The 23,834-nt window shown below is 35.0% G+C and overlaps 1 non-coding gene across 1 annotated transcript; it reads left to right on the top strand.

The window, feature by feature from the left end:
• Positions 1 to 21,405: 21,405 nt before the first annotated feature.
• Positions 21,406 to 21,467, top strand: LOC142873178 (U7 small nuclear RNA). The gene has a single exon (XR_012921221.1). It is a non-coding gene; the product is annotated as a U7 small nuclear RNA (small nuclear RNA).
• Positions 21,468 to 23,834: the final 2,367 nt, after the last annotated feature.

The raw sequence follows: 23,834 nt of genomic DNA, 5'->3' as shown, positions 1-23,834 counted from the left end.
ATGACTGGACTAGGAATATACTACCTTGTGTTAGCAAAATCCTTTTTTTTTTTTTTTTGAGACAGAGTCTCACTTGTTGCCCAGGCTAGAGTGAGTGCCGTGGCATCAGCCTAGCTCACAGCAACCTCAAACTCCTGGGCTCAAGCGATCCTCCTGCCTCAGCCTCCCGAGTAGCTGGGACTACAGGCACGCGCCACCATGGCTGGCTAATTTTTTCTATATATATTAGTTGGCCAATTAATTTCTTTCTATTTATAGTAGAGACAAGGTCTCTCGCTCTTGCTCAGGCTGGTTTCGAACTCCTGACCTTGAGCAATCTGCCCGTCTCGGCCTCCCAGAGAGCTAGGATTACAGGCGTGAGCCACTGCGCCCGGCCAGCAAAATCCTTTTTGAGATATGCAGTTGCCATGTGTAGCAACTCCAGAAAGAACAAGAAATATTATGAAGATGCTCTATTCTGTTCTTGATCACTCTGATCATCAGACTTCTACCTACTGTTTTCAGATTTAGGTTTTCACCCAAGCCAGACATACAAATATATCTATAGTAGTCCTGATTTTCTATCTTGGGAATTTATTAGCAGAACAAAAATAGTGATCAAGAATGAATGTATTTAAAAATAAAACCATATATTCTTTAATGTTCATTGATACTCATGTAGACATAAGCTATGAATATTATTAGTGCTTTCTTATACCAATTATCCTCTTAACTTCTAAATATGATACTTTCAGGGCAGTAAACTCAATTTTTTTAGATGGCACTTCTTCTATTATTTTCTTCTCATCCCACTTATATGTACCCTATTTCATTTTTGTACTATATTTTGATACTGTGATAGTCATTATTTGTATTATTAGTTGCCCACATCTCATTATTTGTTCTCTTCATATTTATTTTGCTTGGGGTTCACTGAGCTTCTTAAATATGTAAATTTATCTTTTGTCAGATTTGGGAAAGTTTTAGTCATTATTTCTTCAAATATTTTTCTGCTTCATTTTTTATTTCCTCTTCTGAGTTGGCAATTACATGTATGTTAGACCTTTTGCTTTTGTTCAAAAGTTCTGTATGTGACTGTTCACCTTTTTCCTATCTTTTTTCTATTTGTTCTTTACATTAGACAACTTATATTGATCTGTCTTTAAGTTCATTGACTTCTGTGCCAACTCCATACTGTTTTTAAATAAATTAAATTTAAGAAGTCTCAGATTTTATCCTTTTCAGTTCTATAATTTTCATTTGATTTCATTTATAACTTTTTATTTCTTTAAGATTTTCTTTCTTTTCTCATTGTGATCCTATTTTCACTTAGCATAGCTACAACAATTGTTTTCTAATCATTTCAATACTTGATTTTTCTTGAGATGGGTCTCAGTTTAATGTCTTTTCTTTTGATTTGGTTAAACATTCCTGATTCTGTATTTGTCCAGTAGTTTTGAATTGGGTCCCGGGCACTGAGACTAGATTTGATTGTATTTCTCTGAAGTGTATTGATGATTTGTTTTACTAGGTAATTCATTTGGTTGGAGTCAAATTGCAAACTTTGCCTCTTGATTGGCAGCTCAAATCTCAGTTCAGTTTTTTCATCTTTACTTGTACTGCTTTGCCCAGTAGGTATGTAGTTTCAGTGGTCAGCTAAATAAATGGACAGGATTTCTAAGAAGAATTTGGGGCTCATATCTGTGAATTTTTTATTTCCCTGATTACCCCTTCACTTATAAATATCTGATTTACCTGAGCTTTTCTCTGATTTTCTAGGCTAGAAAAACTGTCGGTTTTCTATTGAAATTTTAGCAACTTTTATGGTGTCAATTTAAGTCTGCTCTTAGGGAAAAGACATAAAAACTGAAAATATACCCCATTCTAGTCCCTTCTGGCCCTGTAGAAAATTAACCATACTGGAAATCTTATTTTTCAGTATTGCTTAAGATTTTGTGGACTTTAAAAATATTTTAATATCATAACTTAGAGTTTTATGATATCATAATTTCATTTTATATTCAAATGATGAATATTTCATGATGATTAAATCTTTCCAAAGACTCTCTCACTTTTCAACATTTAATTTTTCCAAATTATACTCAAATACTGATAGAGTGATTTTACAAATACCAAAATAGAATATTTTTCACTTTAGGCATTTAAATTAACTATATTATTAAACTCCGTTAGGATGCTAGACATTATGAAGCAAACTGAGAGTTTACGAAGCAGCTTTTTCAGTATTCAGAAGGCTTCAATGGGAATTTTTCTATGTAAAAAACAAAGATTTGTGATCTATGTTGGCGGTGACCATAGAAGAAAAATCAAGAGAATAAATTATTGTGTCAAAATTACCTTTATAGGCAATGTTTTGATGTCATGGGGCAATCTCTGCTTCCCTTTCTTCTTATAATTGTATCAGTTTCTTATTGTTAAAGAATTCTTCATCCTGAGCTACTCTATTATTTCTGGAATTTGTAGAAAGGTCAGTGAGTCTCAGGAGTTGTGATTACTTTTTCTAGCTGACATTTATTGATCTCATTACCTTCATGCTCATATTTCAAAAACTTTTTTTCATTCTGTTACCATTTCAAAGATGACAGAAATGCTGCAGTGCTCACTGTATTAGAACTGTATGTAATTAAAATGTGTACTCTGTGTTTCATCACAATTTCACTGTCAGAACCACAGCATGTATTGTTTATAAATTAGATTGTTATAATTAGAACACACAATATGCATAAAATCCAAGCTGAATTTATATTGCAGGATATAGTTTATATCTTTTCATAAAAATGAATGTTGTAGAATCTTTGGGCATAAAACATTTTGCTCATATTGAATGGCTTACTTGATTCTCACCGTTGGCAGTGCTTAGTTTTAAATGACTGCTTTTGAATAGTTTCAAAATCAGTTATTTCTTATAATAAGTCTAAAGATGAATAATATTATAAAAAGATGTGAATAAAAAGGATTAAATAAAATTATACATAAACATCTTTTAAATATCCTAGCAAAACTGAATCAATATCAGACAAGTTGATCAAAAAATATATATATATATTTGATATATGTAAAAATATAGGTTAAATATTTAAAAATATATATATAAATATTTGAAAGCAGAGATATAATTGGTTAAATATATATATGTAAAGTAGATATATGTATGGCTACTTTCAAATGTTAAACCTATAAATATTTGGTTAAATATATGTATTTAAAGTATGTATATATATATATATATATATATGTCCAATTTTAAATATTTAACCTCACAGTTCTAGCTTAATTTCACTTGTCTACATTTAAAAGAAAAACTTTATAAGGATAATGAAAGAAACATTTTAAAGATATGTTTGTATGAGGGTAGAAGTCTTGTGTTTTGTCTGTTTATGTCACAATTTATACATAGGGAATCCAGTTATCCTATTTGCCAAGAAACCATCCAACAAGAAAGATTTAAAGCATTCTTTCTATGAGAGTCAGGAATAGACACAGGACATTCAGCTGTCATGACGAATCAAAAAACTAATCTACGAACCTTTTCCTGGAGGTTATATTTTAGATAGATTAATTTACAGAGACTAATAAATTGTAGTTGATAGTTATGACCCAAATCATTATTGAACAGGTCTGCTCTTGTTTATGTGTATAACGTTTGTCCTTCTGGCCACAGATTTGACCCCTATTAATACAGTCCTGATGACTATTAATTCCTTTATTCTCACTTATAATTTAAGAGATAAAGTCCAGAGAAGCATGGTCTGCCTCTCACTGGCAGTTTATGATTTATAAGGACCTACTGAAACCCTTAACCTAAAATTTGTTCATACATCTGATAAATTTTCAATCTCTTGGTTTATTCATGTTCATTTAAAGATTACTGACACATAACATACATCAGTCTCAGGTAAACTCTAACCTCACTGCCAAGCACAAAGATATGTTGATCATTTTGACTTCTCCATTAAAGAAAATATTCTGGATTGAAATATTCACTATCCATAATAGAATATGCTAATTCCAGGAAATAAGTGTATTTATGTACCATTTTATTGGATCAGCCTTGTACTTCCTGAAGAAAACATCCCCATGTCCTTTCTTGAATATATGACTTTTTATTATTTTTAATGACAAGCATGTTTTATAATATATGGATAATATATGTAAAGTTCAGAGATTCTCTATAATAATTGAATTCATCTAGGTAGGAAAAAACTATGAATAGTTAAAAAGACAAACAGTCTATTTTAATGACATGTATGTTTTTAGATGTTGATAATGGATCAGAGCTCTCTTTGTCATCATGAGGTTTTTCTATGGATATTATTATGACTAAAACTGATTATTTGAAATCAAATAAACAATTTTACTGAGTAGTACCATAGGTTAAGCACCATGCTAGCTAGAAGATATGAAGAAGATGTTGGTACCATGTACTGGGCTAGTCAGTTATAGTCTTTATCCTTTCTCAACAATGTTGAAAGGAGGATTGGTTCCATTTTATAGCCAATGATAGTATTAGTTACATTTCATAGCTGATGATTTAGGCTCTTAGTTAAGAAGAAATTATTAGATCCTGGGAAAGCCAAAATCCAAAGTCCCTCACTTTATAGTAATGTCTTCAAATTTCTTTGATCATACATATACTCTTTGAACAAATTGTGAAAACTATGCTGCCTCTCATGTATGTTTAAGCTGATAGCCAAAAATGTGTATTAAAACTTTAAATAGTCATAAATAATGGAATTTTGACATATTGTAAATATTATCATTTAAAAATTCATCTCCAGATCATTCTTATAAAAGTATCCAATTGACTCTAAATGCCACAAAGATTTGATGCTCACCATTATTTCCTTTTTTTGATTCAAAATATTAAGGGGACAAAAATGTTTTTGGTTACATGGATCACTTTTGTAATGCTTGAGTCATGCCTATAGGTGTGCCCATCAACCAAATAGTGTTCATTGTGCCCATATGTAGGTTTTTGCCCCTCCCCTTATCTCTCTTCCCCCCTGCTTGGTTTCCACTGAGTTTTACATCCCTCTGTGCACATGTGTGCTCATTGGTTAGTTCCAATTTAATAGTGAGTACATGTGGTGTTTGTTTTATCTTGAGATACTTCACTTAGGAGAATGTTCTCCAGTTCCACCCAAATTGTTGCAAAAGGCATTAATTCAGTTTTTAGGGTTGAGTGGTATTCCATGGTATACATATACCACATTTTGTTAATTCGCTCATGAATTAATGGGCACTTGGGTTGATTCTACATCTTTGCAATTGTGAATTGCACTACAATAAACATTTGAGTGCAGGTGTCTTTTTGATAGAAAGACTTCTTTTACTTTTTAGAAATTACATAGATATATTATTTATATCATAGAAGTGAATGGCTGTTATAATTTGTGTTAGTCATGGTTCTTCAGAGAAAGAGAACCAATAGGATCTGGATAGACAGATAGATTGGAATATTTATTGTAGACATTGGCTCACATGATTATAAAAGTCCCACAATCTGCCTTCTGCAAGAAAAGAACCAGTGGTATAATTTAGTTTGAGGAGAATGGGGTGGAGGGTAATGACGGTGTTAGTCTAGGTCTGAGACCAAAACAAAAGCCTGAGAACCAAGAGCATGGATGTCTGAGAGCAGGATAAAACAGATGTCTTAGATCAAGCAGAGAGGTCAAAATTACCCTCCCTCAGCTTTTTTGTTCTATTCAGGCTTTCAACAAATTGGATGATGCCTGCCCACATTGGTGACTGTAATCTTCTTTACTCAGTTTACCAATTCAAATGCTAATCTCCTCTGGTGTTACCATCACAGACACACCCAGAATAATGTTTTTACCAGAGCTATATTGGCATTCCTTAGGTCAGTCAAGGTAACACATAAAAATTAACCATCACCTAGTTATATGGCAAATTATAACTCTTTGGTCAGTAGAAACAATCTTTGTTGCCTCTGCAATTTTATTGTCCTCAATCTACTTGTTAATAGTAATGTATCTACTTTTTATGTTTGTTTTTATTTGGCAAACTTTGATTTATAGTTTTAACATTTGTGCAGCATTTTGTTTTAGATATATTTGTTCCAGGCAGAATATATTTCTTTAATTCTTTTTTTTTTTTTTTGAAATAGGGTCTCACTCTGTCACCCAGGATCGAGTGCAGTGACATGATCATAGCTCACTGTAATCTCAAACTCCTGGGCTCAAGAGATCCTCCTGTCTCAACCTCCTGAGTAGCTGGGACTAGAGGAGCACATCACCACTCCCAGATAGTTTTTTTACTTTTTATTTTGTGTAGAGATGGTATCTTGCTATATTGCTCACACTGGTCTCGAACTCCTGGCCTCAAGCAATCCTCCTGCCTTGGTCTTCCAAAGTGCTAGGATTACAGGTGTGAGCCACCTTTCCCAGCCTCTTTAATCTTTAAACCAAATCAGACAAATCAATTTTTTTTCTGAATGAATTTAAATGAACTGTATTATTAATATAACTGAGATGCCTGTTGTATTTTTTCTATCACTAAGTAACAAATTATTACACACATAATAGCTTAAAACAATACTAATTTATCATCTCACCATTATGTAGGTCAGAAGTACATGCATAGAGTAACTGGATCTCTGTTCACATGCTCAGCTGTCTGTATTTTCATCTGAAGCTCAGGTGCTCCAGCAGATTGATTCAAGTTGTTGGCAGAATTCAGCCCTTGGTGGATACCTGCAAGGGGGTCATTCTCATCTTTTATTTTATTTTATTTTTTGAGACAGAGCCTCGCTTTGTTGCCCAGGCTAGAGTGAGTGCCATGGCGTCAGCCTAGCTCACAGCAACCTCAATCTCCTGGGCTCAAGCAATCCTGCTGCCTCAGCCTCCCGAGTAGCTGGGACTACAGGCATGCGCCACCATGGCTGGCTAATTTTTTCTATATATATTAGTTGGCCAATTAATTTCTTTCTATTTATGGTAGAGACGGGGCTCAGGCTGGTCTTGAACTCCTGACCTCCAGCAATCCGCCCGCCTCGGCCTCAATCCGAGAGTGCTAGGATTACATGCGTGAGCCACCGCGTCCGGGGCCATTCTCATCTTTTAAAGGGTGCTCTCAAGCTCAAATGCCCATTCTCAAATATGAATCTCTTCTCCAGAAAGAACATTCACCTGATTAGTTTAGTCCCACTAAGTATAAGCTCCCTTTCCTAAGATCTACTGTGCTAGGCAGCATAACCCAACCAGAGGAGCGACTGTCCCATCACATTCACAAAACCTGCCCCCCCCAGTGTGGGGGTTCACACAGGGGTGCACACCAAGAGGCCGAAATTTGGGACCATCTTAGAATTGTGCCTACCACACCTGTCTTTACTTTTGTAATCTTATTTTACTATTTATTTGGGCATCATTTTTTTTTCTAAAAGAATTTTTACTTTGTTAAAAAACTTTAAATTATAAAGAGTTTGGGTAGTGGTTTAAGAGTGTGATGGTTAAGGGTGTAGTTCTGGAGCCATTATTTAGATTTAGATCATAGCTCTTACTATTAATACATAAGTGATTTGGGGCAAGTAACTTAACCTCTCTTTGACTCAATGCCTCATCTGTAAAATGGCATTAATATTATCTACTCTCTAGGGCTATTTTGATGATTACATGAATATTATTAAGGTATATTAATGTACATTAATATGCACAAGGAACACAGAACACAGTACAAAAGAACAGCACTTAGTGGTAGCTATTATGCTTATCTTTCATGGTTACTTGGAAGGTACTTATTCTTTTTGTAATCTACTAGATTTTAATTATACCTTGAATCTATATTACTCTAACTACTCATACATACTAATTATGAATATAACATGCATTTACTATTATGCATATCCTAGTCTTTATTAATATTTTGTTAACATTAATATAATTAATATTAATATCAATATTCTATTTTATGCCAAGCCTCTATGATAAGTTAATGGAAAATTGAAGGAAGTGAAGGCGTCTGCAAAGTTGATCTATGTGGAAAGGGGAGGCAAAAGGAGCACAAGCTGCTGAGATGAGAGAAGGCCAGATGTGTTCTAGAAAGCAGCTGGCGTGTCACTATGACTAGAAGTGAACGAGGAGCGAGTAGGAGATCAGAGAAAGATCTTATTGGTCTAGATCATGTGGGACCTTGAAAACCATGTAAAGTCCTTTGGAGTTTACTCAGAGGAAGCTAGAAAGCCACTGGAGGTTTTAAAGCAGACATGATAAAATCTGAATTTTGTTGTATTTTTTTTAAAAAAAAACTATGGCTACTGTGTCTAACAACATTGAGATGAAAATGGAAGGAGCAAGCTGTGGAGATAATTAGATTATCCAGGATTATTAAATTCTGGATATATTTGAAGAAAACGTCAAAAGTATTTGTAATTATTTATATATAGTTATGAGGAAAAAGAATTCAGTTATGCCTTCAAATGTTTTGAGGCCCCTATTCCTTTAGCTGCAACTGGAAGGAAATAAAGAGAGAAATAAGCTTCTGCACTTTGAGTGGAGGGGGCTCTGTAGTTAGAGGCTCAGGGGAGGGTCCAGAGAGGGAAGGCAGGGTGAGGGCAGTACCACTGTCATAAAGTAGGAATGCTGGGTACGCATTTCTTGTTTAGGTAATACTTTAAAACTTAAAGTTTTAAAGCTATTTCCCATAAAATTAATATCCAAAATGATTTCAAGATTATATAGATTGTCGTGCATTTGATTAAGGTTGTTACCTCATACCAAACACATTCTTCTCATGGAGAGTACTTGGATGTATTTCAAGAATTTTGTATAGAAATCGGTTATACTCTGTGAGGTTCTGTGATAAGTTCAAAATCTACTTTGATGGATTGTATGAAGGTATATGAAGGAAATAGAGGAGTAAAATACATGGGTAAATGATGCACCATATGAAGTTATATTAGAAATTATTAATTTTATTATTAAATACTGTGGGTGATTGTGGCTAAATTTACCCCACCCTCAGTCCCAAGTAAAGGAAGATAAATATGGTTTCCTGGATAGGAGTTATATCTTTGGAAAATAACATATTCAAATTAGAGTGAAATGATTGACACTATACATCAAACAGAAATATTTATCACTGTTTCTTATTGACAAAAATACAAACAATTTACTGATGAGCCTGTGAGAGATTTCAGTGTAACAGGGCAGAAATATATAAACACATTCAACTAAGAGGCTAAATAATCAATCTTAACAAGACTCATCTAATTTAACCAGCTATGCAATTTTAACAGACTTTCCTTGAGTATAGTAAACTTTATGTGTTTGTAAGTCTGCCTTTGTGGATATTCCCTCCACCTAAATGCAAATTACATACCATCATATGTTGAAGAAAATTTTCAGAGAAAAAAATATAAATGATTGATAATTTATGAGAAGAAATGTCATTTGAAATAAAAATGAGATACCATTTTTGGGTTAAAAGTTTGGATAAAATTAAGAATACTATCATATTCTTTGTTGAAAATATGAAGAAGGGGGAGAGAAGGAGAGAGAGTCAGATTGGAGGAGAGGGAGGGAGGGAGAGGTTGGAAGAGGAAGGAGGGAGACAGGGAAGAGGGAGGAAGAGGAGTAGGAAGAGAGAATATGAATAAATAATAACTTGGCGGGGCATGTGTTTCAAATGTGAAATCTTAATATAAAATTTTGTTATATTTTGAAGTCTTATATGCCATGATATGGAATTTGGCAAAATACACCCTATGGCCCTGTTTTGGACAGCTGCCTGTTTTTGTAAACATGGCTACACTCATTCTTTTATGCATTGTCTGTGGCCGATTTCACTCTACAACAGAATTGAATAGTTGCAATACAGACCATTAAGATCTGCAAAACCTAAAATATAGACAACATGGACCCTTGCTATAAGTAATGGAAAATTTTAATCATATTCAAGAACTGTGGTCTCCTATTGTGTTTAGATTATTTTACTCAATTATTGAATTTTATATTAATGGACACATGTATTTAACAAATTTTGGTGTTAAATATTTTAATATTTAACAAATGTTGGTTTTAAATAAATTAGATAGTTATATTTAATAAACGTTGGTATTAGTTCCTAGTTTATATATTTTAGTATTTTTGTATGGTTTACCAACAATCTATGGGAAAGCTTTCATCCTCTCAACCAAATAATTGAGACTTTTCTATTTAACAAGTTATCCTATTTATAGAAATATGTTTGAATCCTTGGGGTTTCCATGTTTCCTCTGTAGAAGTAAAATAAAGTATAAAAGTACATAAAAACACTTTATTTCTGCCTCTTTTTCATAATTATATGCAGAAAAAATGCTGACCGTGTTACATTTTTTTCTAGTATAAAATATTGTCTTTTTATATTGTCTTAGTTTTGGTGAATATGTCTTACCTATCCCTGCAATATTGCGATATTAAGGTCCAGAAACAGAATGACTATGTTTATTCAAAAATATATAATGCAATTTAGATTTCAGAATAGTCTTGTGAAAGAGGTTCAAGTGACTTATATAAGGCCACATTTATAACATATGGTTTAGATTGTCCTCTTATTTCATTTTATTTTACTTTTGTGAAATGGGGTCTCATTCCGTCATCCAGACTCAAGGACAGTGGCACAATAATAGCTCTCTGCAGCCTTGAACTCCTGAACTCAATTGATCCTCCTGCCTCAACCTCCTGAGTAGCTGGGACTACAGGCACATACCACCAGGCATGGCTAATTTAAAAAAAAAAATCTAGAGACAAAGTCTCACTATATTTCCCAGGCTGGTCTCTGAACTCCTGTCCTCAAGTGATCTTTCTGCCTCAGCCTCCTAGGTTGCTGGTACAACAGGAATGAAGTTGGCTCCATCATTTTTATGAACCTGCCTGGATGGTTTGAAGGTGTCTTACACACATTTCTTAGCAAAATTCTGCTAGTAATAGGTTTTATATAAACTTTTCTTTTTAGCTTTATTGAGGTAAAATTGATATAGAAAAAATTGTACACATTATATATATATGTATATATCTTGATGAGTTTGGATATATACATATACTCATGATACCATCGCCACAACCAAGATACTAAACATATCTATCATCTCCAAAAATTTCCTTATGTTTTTTCTGTTGTTTCTTTTTTTGTAAGAACAGTTAACATGAGATCTATCCTCTTAACATATTTCAAAGAGCATGATACCATATTAACTACAGGCACTATGTTGCACAACAGATCTCTAAAACGTATTCATCTTGCAATAACAGAAACTTTATATTCATGAGAAATGATTCCCCATTTCTTCCTCCCCCGACTCTTTGGCAACCACCATTCTATTTTCTGCTTCTATGAGTTTGAATATTTTAGATACGTTATATAAAATGAGCTCCTGTAGTATTTATCCTCCTGTGACTGGCTTATTTCACTTAGCATAATGTCCTATAGGTTTATCCATGTTGTTGCATAGATAAATGATAAAGAAATGGGGAATTATTTCTCAGGAGTATAAAGTTTTTGTTAATGGAAAATGAATAACTTCTAGAAATCTGTTATGCAGCATAGTGTGTATAGTTAATATGATATTATGCAGGATTTCCTTCTTTTTTAAGGCCGAATAATAACCTCATTGTATGCATACATCATATTTTCTTCATCCATTAATTAGTTGATGTGCATTTGGGTTGTTTCTGTATCTTGGCTATTGTGAATAATGCTGCAGTAAACATGGGTGTGTGTTCAAGATTCTGATTTCAGTTCTTTTGGATGTATACTCAAAAGTGGGATTGCTGGATAGGACAATATAGTCCTATTTCTAATTTTTTGAGGAGCCTTCATATTTTATGCTTTCTTCTGATTTCACATTGTTTATTGACTACAATGATAAGAAACCAGAACTGACAGAGTATAACAGAATAGGAGATTGTTGTTTGGTAGCAAGTTCTCAGAGAAGACCAAGGACCCAGAATTTTGCCAAATGTGCTCCAGATTTAAGCCTGTCCAGTCTCAATCACCTTCACCCATTAAGAGATTCATTTCTTTATTCAATATTGTAAGCATCACATTTAAAAAACCAGTCACCTTTTCCCCTTTAAAGTTATTGTCTTTCTCTTATTTATCATATCAATACAATGAACTATTGAGCATTTAGCATGCAAAAGGCCCTTTTTCTAACCACAGAGAAGTTTATGTTCTACATTTGAACTGCTCATGTCTTCAAATTTTATAACTACTAAATTAAAACTTTTTCTAGTAGATGTGGAAGAAAATGACAACTTGAATGTGTATCAGTTCTCCAACTCTCAATCATTTCTCTGTTGAAGGAGACACCACGTACGTTCCACTACTCTCAGAGAGGCTTAGCCCTCTTATACCTGTGATTTCCCTGGGGGAAACTCATGCTCACCTGCTTGTGCAGAGTTCTGGGAGTGTTGACTATGTTTTGTTAGATCTTGAGGACTGGAAGGAAAGTTGAAAGCTGAGAGGGTATAGCCTGGACAGGTCCTCAGTAGTTAATACTTGATCTGTAGTTTTATTTTATAAACATTTTGAACACTGTTTCAAAATGACATGCCCCAGTAGGACACTTATGGAGAAAAATAAAACAAGAATAGCAACATTGCAGGTAAGTTAGATGGTCTTATAATCCTCAAAGAACACATGTTAAGAAATAAACCACAGATTCAAGGTGTCATTGAAAGGAACTGTGTATGGAGTAATCAGGCATGTATATGACTTGAGGAGGCATATTGGAAAAGTAATTGAATTTGAATGAGATTTGAGGAGAGCAGTTTAATGAGGAGTTGTATTTAACTGATCAGAACCTTAAAATGACAATAATTTGAATTAGAGGCAAACTAAATTTCATGATAAAAGTTCACATGCTTTATGCAAATACCTCAAACCTAGAAAAGTTGTGGTGTAAAAATTAACCAAATACATTCCTACTTTGACTGAAATTATTAAAAATTTCAACACATTTGCTTCATTCTTAATGTTATTCAAATTGTGCTTTTGATATTTTTTATAATACTAAATCAACTAAAGCAGATGTTACTTTTATAAATCACATGCACATATGTATAATGATATTTCATGAGTGTAAATAAAAATTACACTTTCTTATGCCCTCATGAAAAAAGGAGGTTTGATCACTGTCTTGGAAATGTCCACCAAATAATAAAATTTCCTCTAGAGACTTTAGGAATCGGCCAATCTAATGAAAAAGAAAAGACACATTGAGATGCAGAACATGTTCTTCTTGAAAAGATTGATGTATTAAATATTTATGCAAACACATTAAATTGGCAAGTGTATAAAAACATTATTACATATTCATCACCTTCACATTTCATCTTTTTGAAAAGAACTTCTTTCCTATAAAACTAAAATGAGTGACTATAAGTTTTCCAAAGCCACATTTTTCAAATTTCATAATGTTAGATAGTTTTTCTTCAGAGTTTATATTAATTCACATAAATAACAAAATTAATATTGAAACCGAAAAAGGCTAATAATTTATCCAAAAGAGAAGCACTAAAAATGCTGTTTTATCATTGGAATTTCTCTATAAAACCTGGGCTGGAGCCTCCTAATATGAAAGATGCTCCCTTAGAGTGAATACTACCTCTGGGAAATGAATGAGATCTTTTAGGTCATGGAGTTATTTAGTAAACAACTTGTTTAGTAACAAAAGCCAAATAAAATGAGAGAATTAATACATTTCTAAATTTCTAACTTCTCCTAGAAGTTACAATAAATCCTGATTGACTCCAGAATTTTATGATCTTTGAAAAGTGTTACTTAAACTAAAACTTAAATTGACTATACCTTCCATCAAAAGCCAGAAACCTGAAATGATTTTATATGTGCTCTAAAAATATTCATGTTTAATATAAACTGCCTTATTATGGTGATACAATGTTCTGCATTAAACAGTTTCTTTTTTCCTTCTCTACTTCTACTCCTTTTTCCTGCTAAACTCTTTCCCCATTTCTTCCAGCTTTTTCTTACCTAATTATTGACTTGATTTTTATATCACACTCATTATTTTATTTCTTTATCTTCCTATCTGCCCATTTTTCATAAGCTTATCTTACCTTCCTGTTTGCATTTCTCTCCTTTCTTTTCCCTCTCTTTGATGTTTTCAAGACTATTGCCTTAATTGATAATTTTTCCTCACTCTGAGTCCTCATGATCTCTTTTTTGGTAGTTTGTTAATTAGATAGCTAGGATCCCTGGTTCTTCTAGGGACAAGGGTGCCCTGCTTTGGTGCTGCTTGCAGAAACTGCCCCACCTGTGAAGAAGGATAAGGGTAGACACTCGATTTTGGTGTTGTCCCACCCTTAACTTAATCCTATTCTGCAAGATATATATATATATATATATATATATATATATATATATATATATATATATATATATATTTGCTATCTCTTCTTGTTAAAGTAACTCTCTTATCATTATAAAAATGACCATTTTTGTCTTTTTTTTATTGTTGTTGAAAGTCTGTTTAATTTGGTATGAGAATAGCTACCTCTGCTTATTTTTGGTTTCCATTTATGTGGACTATTTTTTTTTTCTGCTTCTTTTCATGGAGTCTATGACTCTTGAATTTAATGGGGTTTTGGAGACAGCATATATTTGGGTTGTGTTTTCTTAGTCCATTCTGTCAATCTTTATCTTTTAAGTAGGGTATTTAGTCCATTTTATCCAATATTAATATCAATAAGTGAGATACTGTTTCAGTTATCATATTGATTGTTACATAATTGCTTTGTATTCTTCCTGTGTTACTGTTTTATAAAAGCTGTGAATTTTTACTATCAAGTGATTTTATACTAGCTGGTATTGACTGCTCTTTTCAGTGTTTAGAGCACTCTTGAAGATTTCTTGTAGGGCAGGTCTAGTGGTGAAAATTTCCTTTAGTGTTTGAGTGTGTGGAAAAGATCATATTTCTCCTTTATTTATGAAACTTAGTGTTACAGGATACAAAATTCTTGGCTAACAGTTATTCTGTTTAAGTAGGTTAAAGATGGGGCCCCATTCCCTCTGAGTTTCTAAAGTGTCTGTTGAGAAGTCTGCTGTTAGTATAATGCATTTTCCTTTGTGAGTTATGATACTTAATGCTTCTTATCTCACAACTTGTAGGATTTTCTCCTTCACTTTGACTTCAGCCAGACTTTGTGCCTCAATGATATCATATTTGCATTGAATTTTCCAGAAGTTTGTTGACTGTCTTGTATCTGGACGTGTATATCTCTATCAAGAGCAGGGACATTTTCCTCCATTATTTCCTCAAATAAGTTTTCCACGTGTTTTGCTTTTTCTTTTCCCTCAGCAATACCTGTGCTGCTTATTTTGTTCATGTCTATTTATTCTTTATTTTTGGCTGACTGAGTTAATTCAAAAACCCAAGGTCTGAAATTCTTTCTTCTACTTGATTTAGTCTCTTGTTAAGACTTTGTACTATAGTTTGAAAGTCCTTAAAATGACTGTTTTGTTTTCCAAAATTCTGTTATCTTTTTAAACTATCTCTTCAGTGAATTTTTCATTCATTTCCTAAATTATTTTTGGTTCCTTTGTGTTGGTTTCTAACTTTTTCATTGATCCCATTGAACTTACTTATGATCCATATTTCAAGTTCCATATTTACATTTCAAAAATTTCTTTTTGGTTGGAGTCCTTTGGTAGAGAGTTATTGTGATCCTTCAGTGGTGTTCAGTGAGAATGTTTTTTTCATATTGGCAGAGATCTTATGCTTGTTCCTTCTCATCTGGCACCTCTTCCCTCAGCTCAAAACAGGTAGCTTTTAGGTTCATCCAGTCTCCTCTTCTGGGAACTCTGCAGCTTGTGTAGAGAGGGAGAATACACTGCTTTTTGGCTCATACAGGTAGCTACCCACTGCAGTGTAGCTGGAAACTTAGGTCAGTTGGACCTCAGAACCCTAGGAGAGTACCCAGCACTGGTGGACTGTGTTAGGTTATCCCCAGGCCCCTGGTTGGTTTGTTTGAGTCCTGGGGAGACTAGACTGAGACCAGCTGGCAAACTTGTTCTCAAACCACCCTGAGTTCAGGCACTGGCTGCGATAGTAGGGGGAGGGTGGTCTCCTGCTTTGTAAAAATGATCAGGCAAGAGAAGGGCAGATGCACTCTGAGACTGTGGCAAGACAATGAGTTCCCCTTGATGAGATTAGCACTGGATGGCAGCTGTGGGTACACATACTGCTCACACATACTGCTCCCTCTCTTGGCAGAGACAATGGTCTCTCTGACAAAATAGAACCCAGATTCCCATCTTCCACCCTGACCCAGCTGCAGCAAATGTGGTGGGGCGAGCTAAACATAACATGTTCAGGATTTCCACATTGGCTATGAGCTGTGGCTGAAGTGCTTTGGCAGAGAAGGTGGGTTGTGCCACGGACTTGTATCTGGGGAGGGTAGCCTCCTCCCAAAGTAGATAGGCAGTTTGGGAAGAAGATTGCTAGCAGCATCATTGGGGGGGGGGATGCAGCAGCTTTAGTCCTTGGGAAACATGAAAGCAGTTGCTGTGGCTTTTTAGAGAAAGGGGAGTATACCCAAAGCTCTCTGGATTCCTGGGTTGTGATAGGTATTCTCTTAGAGGCAGTGCAACCCCACCCAAACACCCAGGCTTAATTTCCCCTGTGGAACCCTCAGTCTTCTTGAGTGGAAAAAGCCACAGCTACCTCAGCAGCAGCAGGTGAAGATGGGGAGGGGAAGGAGAAGGCTCTGAATGGTGGGGAGCTTCCCTGGACCCCTTCGTCCTGTGGGGCCATCTTATGTACTGTACTCTCCTTTTACTGTGAAGCAGCCTTCACTGAATGCCCAAGTTCTGGGAGACCTACACTTCCCCTGGAACCCACCAGTCCCCTAAGGCTTCTGTGGCATGAGTGGATACTAGGGAGTGTTGGCTGTGGATCCAGTTATGTAGAGACCCAGAGTCTGGGATTCCCAGGTTGGGACAGATACAAAAACACTGCCTGTCGATGAAGGGAGGGGAATGAGCTGCACCTTCCTTATAGTATCTGGATGTGGTGAGCAGAGTTCTACTGGGGGTGCACATCCCTACTAGCCTAGAACTGGTTGTCCCGAAGTTCACCTTTACTGAAAATTTGGCACTTGTCCCCAAGGCTGCATTGGAAGAACGAGGACAAGTGGTTTGAGGAGAGAGAAAGAGGAGTTTATTAATTTGAAGGCAAATGAGGAGGTTTTCAGACTACTGTCTCAAAGTACCAATGTCCTGCCACTGAGCAGTACAGAGCTTTTAAAGGTTCTGATTAATCCCATAATGCCATCTTTGACAATCTCATGACTTCTATCTGGACTCATCCAATCTTCAGCTAATATAATCTCATGACCTCTGCCGGGGCAATTCCCCTGGCCTTCTCCCGTGGCGCGCACACACACACACACACACACACACACACACACACACACACACACACACAATGGCACTTTCCTACTCCTCCCGACCACTGCCCTGAGGCAGGGATGTAGGTTTTAGTTTTCAAAAAGGGTGAGGGAGTTTGGAAGAGATAGAAAACATTTTTACCCCATTTCAGGCCATTTTCTCTGTTACCCACAGCAAAAGCTCGTGCTTGGGAGCAGAGGTGGCTATGTCTTCAACATTGGGTGGTTGGAGGAGGGGAGGTCCCTGTCTCCACATCCCTTCCCCGGCTGCCTAGCTTTAAATTCCTAAAATGGCACTTTGGGCCTGTGACTGGAGAGACTGGAGCCTCTTCCAGGCAAACAATGTGGACAAGATGCTGGGTGGAGTGGGGTATTCTAGTATCTCAGTCACACTGCAGCTTACAGAAGGGAATTGTCCCAGGAGTAAGCAGAAGGTCTTGGGCTCCTCTCTCCCTCTTCAGCTGAATGAGGTTGCAGCTGTGTCCGCCCAAACCTAGCCCAAGAGTGGGATGATGCCTGCCTTCAAATTACCAAAATGGCACCTTGGGCTTGTGGACAGAGAGGGTGGCTCTCCTTCCAGGCAAACAGTGTGGGCAAGACACTGGGGGAGTGCCATTTGCTTGCATCTTGGTCTCATAGCAGCCTGTAACAGGACAGTGGGAATTGTCCTCTGTGTGCATAGGAGAGCTTGGGCTCCTTTGTCCCTCCTCAGCTGGGCAGGACTGTGTCAGCCCAAACTCAGCCCAAGGATGGGGCTCTGCCTAGTGTCTAACTCACAAATTGGCACCTTGGACCCTGGGACTGGAAAGGATGGGGCCATACCCAGGCAGGCAGCATGGGCAAGAAACAGAAAAATGCTGTCCACTCCACTTCCATCTCATTCTCAAACACAGCCCACGTCAGGGTTGTAGAGACTTTCCCAGGGTTGCATAGGAGTGCCTAGGCTCCTCTGTCTTTCCTCAGAATTGCACAGTGGCTGCAGATATCTGGTATCTATGTTCTCAGAATAGCACCTGGCTCGAGCTGCTCTAGGCTCAGATGCCTGTGGGATTTTACATGAGCTCCCTTTCTGGAACAATGTCTTAGTGCAATCTCCAAGCAGCAACCTATGTTAGGCCCAAGCCCTGTGTGGGTTGGGAAGTTCTCTTGTAGCCAAGATCATAAAAGCTCATCTCAGAGAGTGGAGCCCTGGGGGCTTCTCTCTTACTGTTTCACGAGGTCCAGGAGCTTCTCCTAGCTGTTAGCTAGCTCCCTGACCAGGCAAGTTGCCCTGAATCTTCTCTTTACCCACTTTTGATACTTCTAGTAGCTTCCTTAGTGAATACTAGCATTCTGTCCTTGATAATCTGTTTTAGATGTGAGAATCTGCTTACTATTCTGATTCCTCTCCATGAAGGAGGCACATACTACCTATGTCTAGTCAGCCATCTTGATCTAGTACCCCCCAATTTTCCTAAAAAGTCATAAGGGAAATTGTTAAAGTTGCAATGAATGTAAAATTATTAATTTAATCCTTCTTCCTTTATTAAACCTTATGTATACTTCTCATTATTTATTATTTTACTGTGATAAAGTTTTATACATCTAGATTTCTCTGATGCTAAATTATTTTCTTACATTAATTTACCAGAAATATGGGTATTCAGAAAGATGGTAGGAATAAATCTACAATTTTTCATATAGAATGCAGTTTGCCTTTTATAAAGGTTATGAAAAGACAGTTTCATCAGAGTAGAAGAATAAACCAGTTTGACCCCAAATTGTTATCATTGTTTTTATATTAACATTAATTTTTTCAATATGAAGGGAATAAAATTCCACATTAAAATTAATTGCATTTTTCTGTATCAAAATTGAAGTTTATATGAGTTTCTAAATGGGTTTAAATTCTTTTAATATAAATTATTTATCTGTGTCCCTTTATTTTGGGAGTACTTAGTTTAAATAAACTGTATTTATTAAAGATAGATCATCCTTTTAGTGATTTACATTTATTTAAAATTTCTATGATTTGTTTTCATTTGATTCAGCAGTCTATCAGGAATTTAGATTGACATAAGGTATGTGAGCTATGTATCTAAATTAATTTTTCCACAAATTGCTAATTAATTATCATTATTAATATTCCTTCTCCATTTTCTGATGTTGCCTATGTCAATAAAAATTTTTTGTTATAAAGTTTTTCTCAGGCATTTTCACTATGTTCTATTCATCTTCACATTTATTTTTGTTCTAATAACATACTCTTTTAATTATCACTGTTTTAAAATGTGACTTCATATCTATCAGACTTGGCAGCTCTGCCTCACTGATATTTATTAATTTTTTAAAATAATTTTTCCTATAATTTTTTGTAGTATACAAAAAATTTTCTTTAATGTAAGAAATTTGTTCTTTAGTGTAAGAAAACAATTAAAGACTACTATAATGGGCATTGTGCCAACCCTACAGAGCAACTTATGTAAAAATGTAGCTTTTAAAAAATATGAGTCCATGTCAATATTTCCATTACAGAAAATAATAAAATATTCAAGGAGTATTTTGCTTATTAAAACAGGTATTTAAAAATGAGAACTAAGAAATATGTGATTATTGCTTAAAATAAAATTAAAATAAATAGTACTATATTATATGAGGTGCTATCCTTGTTTTTAAAATATACAGATATTTTGTAGGAATTTTGCCTTACTTGAAATATACCAGATGTAAGCCCATCATCCCTGATAATTGCATTGGTTTTATATTCTGCCTTCCCTCTAACATAAAAGACTAAAACTTAGAAGACTAGATACAGTATCTTACAAAGCTCAAGGGTTAAAAGGAAATGTTCTAAATTGCAAGAAATCAGGAAATGCAGCTTTGTGTTAGAGGAATGGAACTATATTTATATCTGAAAGTTAATTAGGTATTATGCATTATAACCAGTATGGTCTAATTCATAATGAAAGTATTTTATGAAAAAATAAAGATTTAAATTTTCATTAGGACCTTTTTGTGTTGGCGATTTGCCGGAACAGTTGATTTGCATGAAGCATGATTAATGATAAGCAAGGAAATAGTCTTACCAGGTAGAAGGAAATGAAAAATTATCCTCATAAAAGAACACTTCATAGGATAAGCATTTCAACATTAAAAAAATGATTCATTGAAATTTTGTGACATAAAACAACTATGTGAAATGGTAATAAGGTAAACTTATTAGCCAGTGTTTATTAGTCTGATTTGTTTACCCCAGGTGTGAGTTTTCTAGGACAAAGGCTTAAACTTCCATTTCTTTCTAGAAACTGCACAAGGTCATGAAGCAAATAACCAGTTTGGCACAATTTGACAAGACAAATACAAACGTTACAAACCAGTTCATCTCTAAGTAACTGAAAGTGTGTAAATAAAGATAGTAAAAACCCCTATTGTTATGAAATTGCAAGAATACATTCTGTTTCTTTCCTTTGAAAGGGTAAACACATGTTTTTATATGTCTCCCATATAACTCAAAATATGAGAGGCTTGTGTTATGTGATATGAATAATGGATATGTGAGTTTATATTTAGAATATAAAAGTAGTATCATAAATAGTGTTAACCCAAAATAATATTACTAAAATTATGGAACTTCTGTATGGAATGAATGAGTTGTGGAGCTCATTTATTTCAACTATGGTTCTTCACACAGGTACAGTGGCTCAATACAATCTTTACCTTGGTTGGGTGAATGTGGGTTGTTTATAATTATGGGAAGAGAGTATGGTGTATTCAGCATTTTTACTTGTCATAAGGGCAGGCTTCATATGCATGTGGCCAGTGTGGTTGCACAGCGATCCGCAATGTGAAGGGACTCACTCTTGGTTTAATGTTCTGCTATTGCTTTTTTGAAATTCTTAATAATATTTGAACAAAGGACCCCTCCTTTTCATTTTACACTAAGCCCTGCAAATTATGTAGCCTCTTCTTTCTGTAACCAAATACTTTATCCAAGACTCTCATGTTAAGATTATCAGCTCCCTAGTGTTATGGCTCTTTTAGAATTTGTCTAGCAGGTTTTCTGGTTTTTATTGGAAGACTCCCCCTCCCACCAAAAAAAAAAATTATCAGTTCCCTTTAACACAAATACTATAGTCCTCTGTGAAAATATATTTGAATTATTCTTTTTCCTCATATACCTTCTTACCCTTAAAGATCAAAAAGAGAAATTATCAAATATGAGACTGGCAAGTACATAATTATCTTTTCTACTACTCACATGTGTTTTGGTTTTAGACTACAACTCTTGTAGTTTTCTTCCTTTTAAAAAATGTATTGATAAAATGATAATGCTGTGAATGTTATTCAACTGCAAGCGACCTTATGTGTCCTCATATTTCACCCTACCGACAGAAAAAATAATAATACAATAAGTACCCTCCCTTATATTCTTAACTTAGATTCAGTGATTATTAACATTTTACATCACTTGCTTTCTCTCTCTCCCTCCCTGCCTCTCTCCCTTCCTCTCTTTCTCTCTCTCTCTCCCTCTCTCTCTCTCTCTATATATATATGTATAGATTATATATATACACACACACAAATAAATATATATATGTGTGTGTATGTATATATATCTACACACATTTTTCTTTTGAATCATTTGAAAATAAATGACAGGTATTTTGACATTTCGTCCCTAAAGACTTCAGTTTGCATCTCCTAAGAATATTCTCCTGCAAGACATCAGTACCACCCAAGATATTTAAACTTGAAAAAAATCTGATATCATTTCAGTTCAAATTTCTCTAATTGTCCCTAAATATCCTTTATAGATTATTAAAAACCTAGTATCTAATGCAGCGCCATGTATTACATTTGGTTTGCATGTCTCTAATGTAATAAAAATATATATATTTGCTATTTTTGCTCAAGAGGATTTAAGCTTGATGAAAGTAGGAACTTCTGTGGCTTATACTTTTTTGATCATTCAAGGAGGCTGAATGATATGGGTAAAAGGCAATGTGGTATAGAGTCCAGGCTTGAGCCACATATGCATGAATCCTAGCTCTACCACTTGGCTCTATGACCTTAGATATACAGCCGTTGTTGGTGTCTGGTGGAAATTGGTTCAAGGGCCCCGCAGATACCAAAATCTAAAGATGCTCAATTAGTACCAGTTTGATGGTGAGTACATGTGGTGCATGTTTCTTCATCCTTGTGATCCCTCACTTCAAAGGATGGGCTCAATCTCTATCCAGGATAATATAAGAGGTGCTAGATCACTATTATTTTTGTAGTTGAGTAGTATTCTATGCTATATATATATATATATACCACATTTTATTAATCGACTCATGTATTGGTGAGTATTTGGGTTGTTTCCACATCGTTGCAATTGTAAATTGTGCTGCTATAAACATTCGAGTGCAGATGTCTTTATTACAGAACATCATTTTGTCCTTATGATATATGCCTAGTAGTGGGATTGCTGGATGAAATGGTATTTATATTTTTAGCTCTTTGAGGTATCTCCAAATTACTTATGACAGGGGGTATACTCAGACTAGTACTAACTGTTAACATTAAGGGGCTCACATGGTAGTAATACTCACTGGGTGCCAGTCAGGTGGGCGGATGTGGGTAGAGTGGGTGCGGTTGGTAAATCCACAGCTAATGGAGATAGGGCACACTGAATGGGGGAAGGACACACTTGTGGCCCTGGATTTAGCAAGGCAAATGTATTTCACGTAACCAAAATGTTTGTACCCCCATAATATCCTGAATTTTTAAAAAATAAATAAAATAAAAAGATAAAGATGCTCAAGGCCCTTATATAAAATGGTGGTTTAAAGTATAGGGGAGGATACATGTAGGTTGTATGTATACAAGTATATACATATACAAACAAATACATATAACCTACATGTATCTTCACCTATACAATGGTGATTAAAAGTATGAAGTATTTGCAAATACATATAACCTATACATATTCTTTCCTATACTTTAAATCACCTCTAGATTACTTATAATAACTAAGCAATGTAAGTGCTAAGTAAATAGTTATTATACTGTTTTGGCTTTTATTTGCATTATTTTTATCATTGATATTTTTAATTTTTTTCAAATATTTTTGATCCTTGGTGGGTTGACTCTAGATGCAGAATCCGCAGATAGAGAGGACCAACTGTACTCATCAAATTTTCTGAGCTTCAGTATCTTTCTCCTTAAAACTATGGGGGGGTGTTATTATCTATATTAAAGTAATTGTTGTGGAGATGAAATGACATAATGAATGTAAAGTACTATGCATGTGGATGGCATATACATAAACATTTTCTCTTTTTATCCTTCTCTTACACCTCAATCATGCAGATGATGTGTTTTTGTTATATTTTCTTTTTTTCAATATGCAGTGTAGAATTGAGAGAAAGACAAAAGAAGACATTTTCTGTTTGTTGGTTTTAA

Source organism: Microcebus murinus, chromosome 9 (assembly GCF_040939455.1).
Source record: "Microcebus murinus isolate Inina chromosome 9, M.murinus_Inina_mat1.0, whole genome shotgun sequence".
In the NCBI taxonomy this organism is placed as follows: Eukaryota; Metazoa; Chordata; class Mammalia; order Primates; family Cheirogaleidae; genus Microcebus; species Microcebus murinus.
This window is presented reverse-complemented; position numbering and strand designations above follow the sequence as displayed.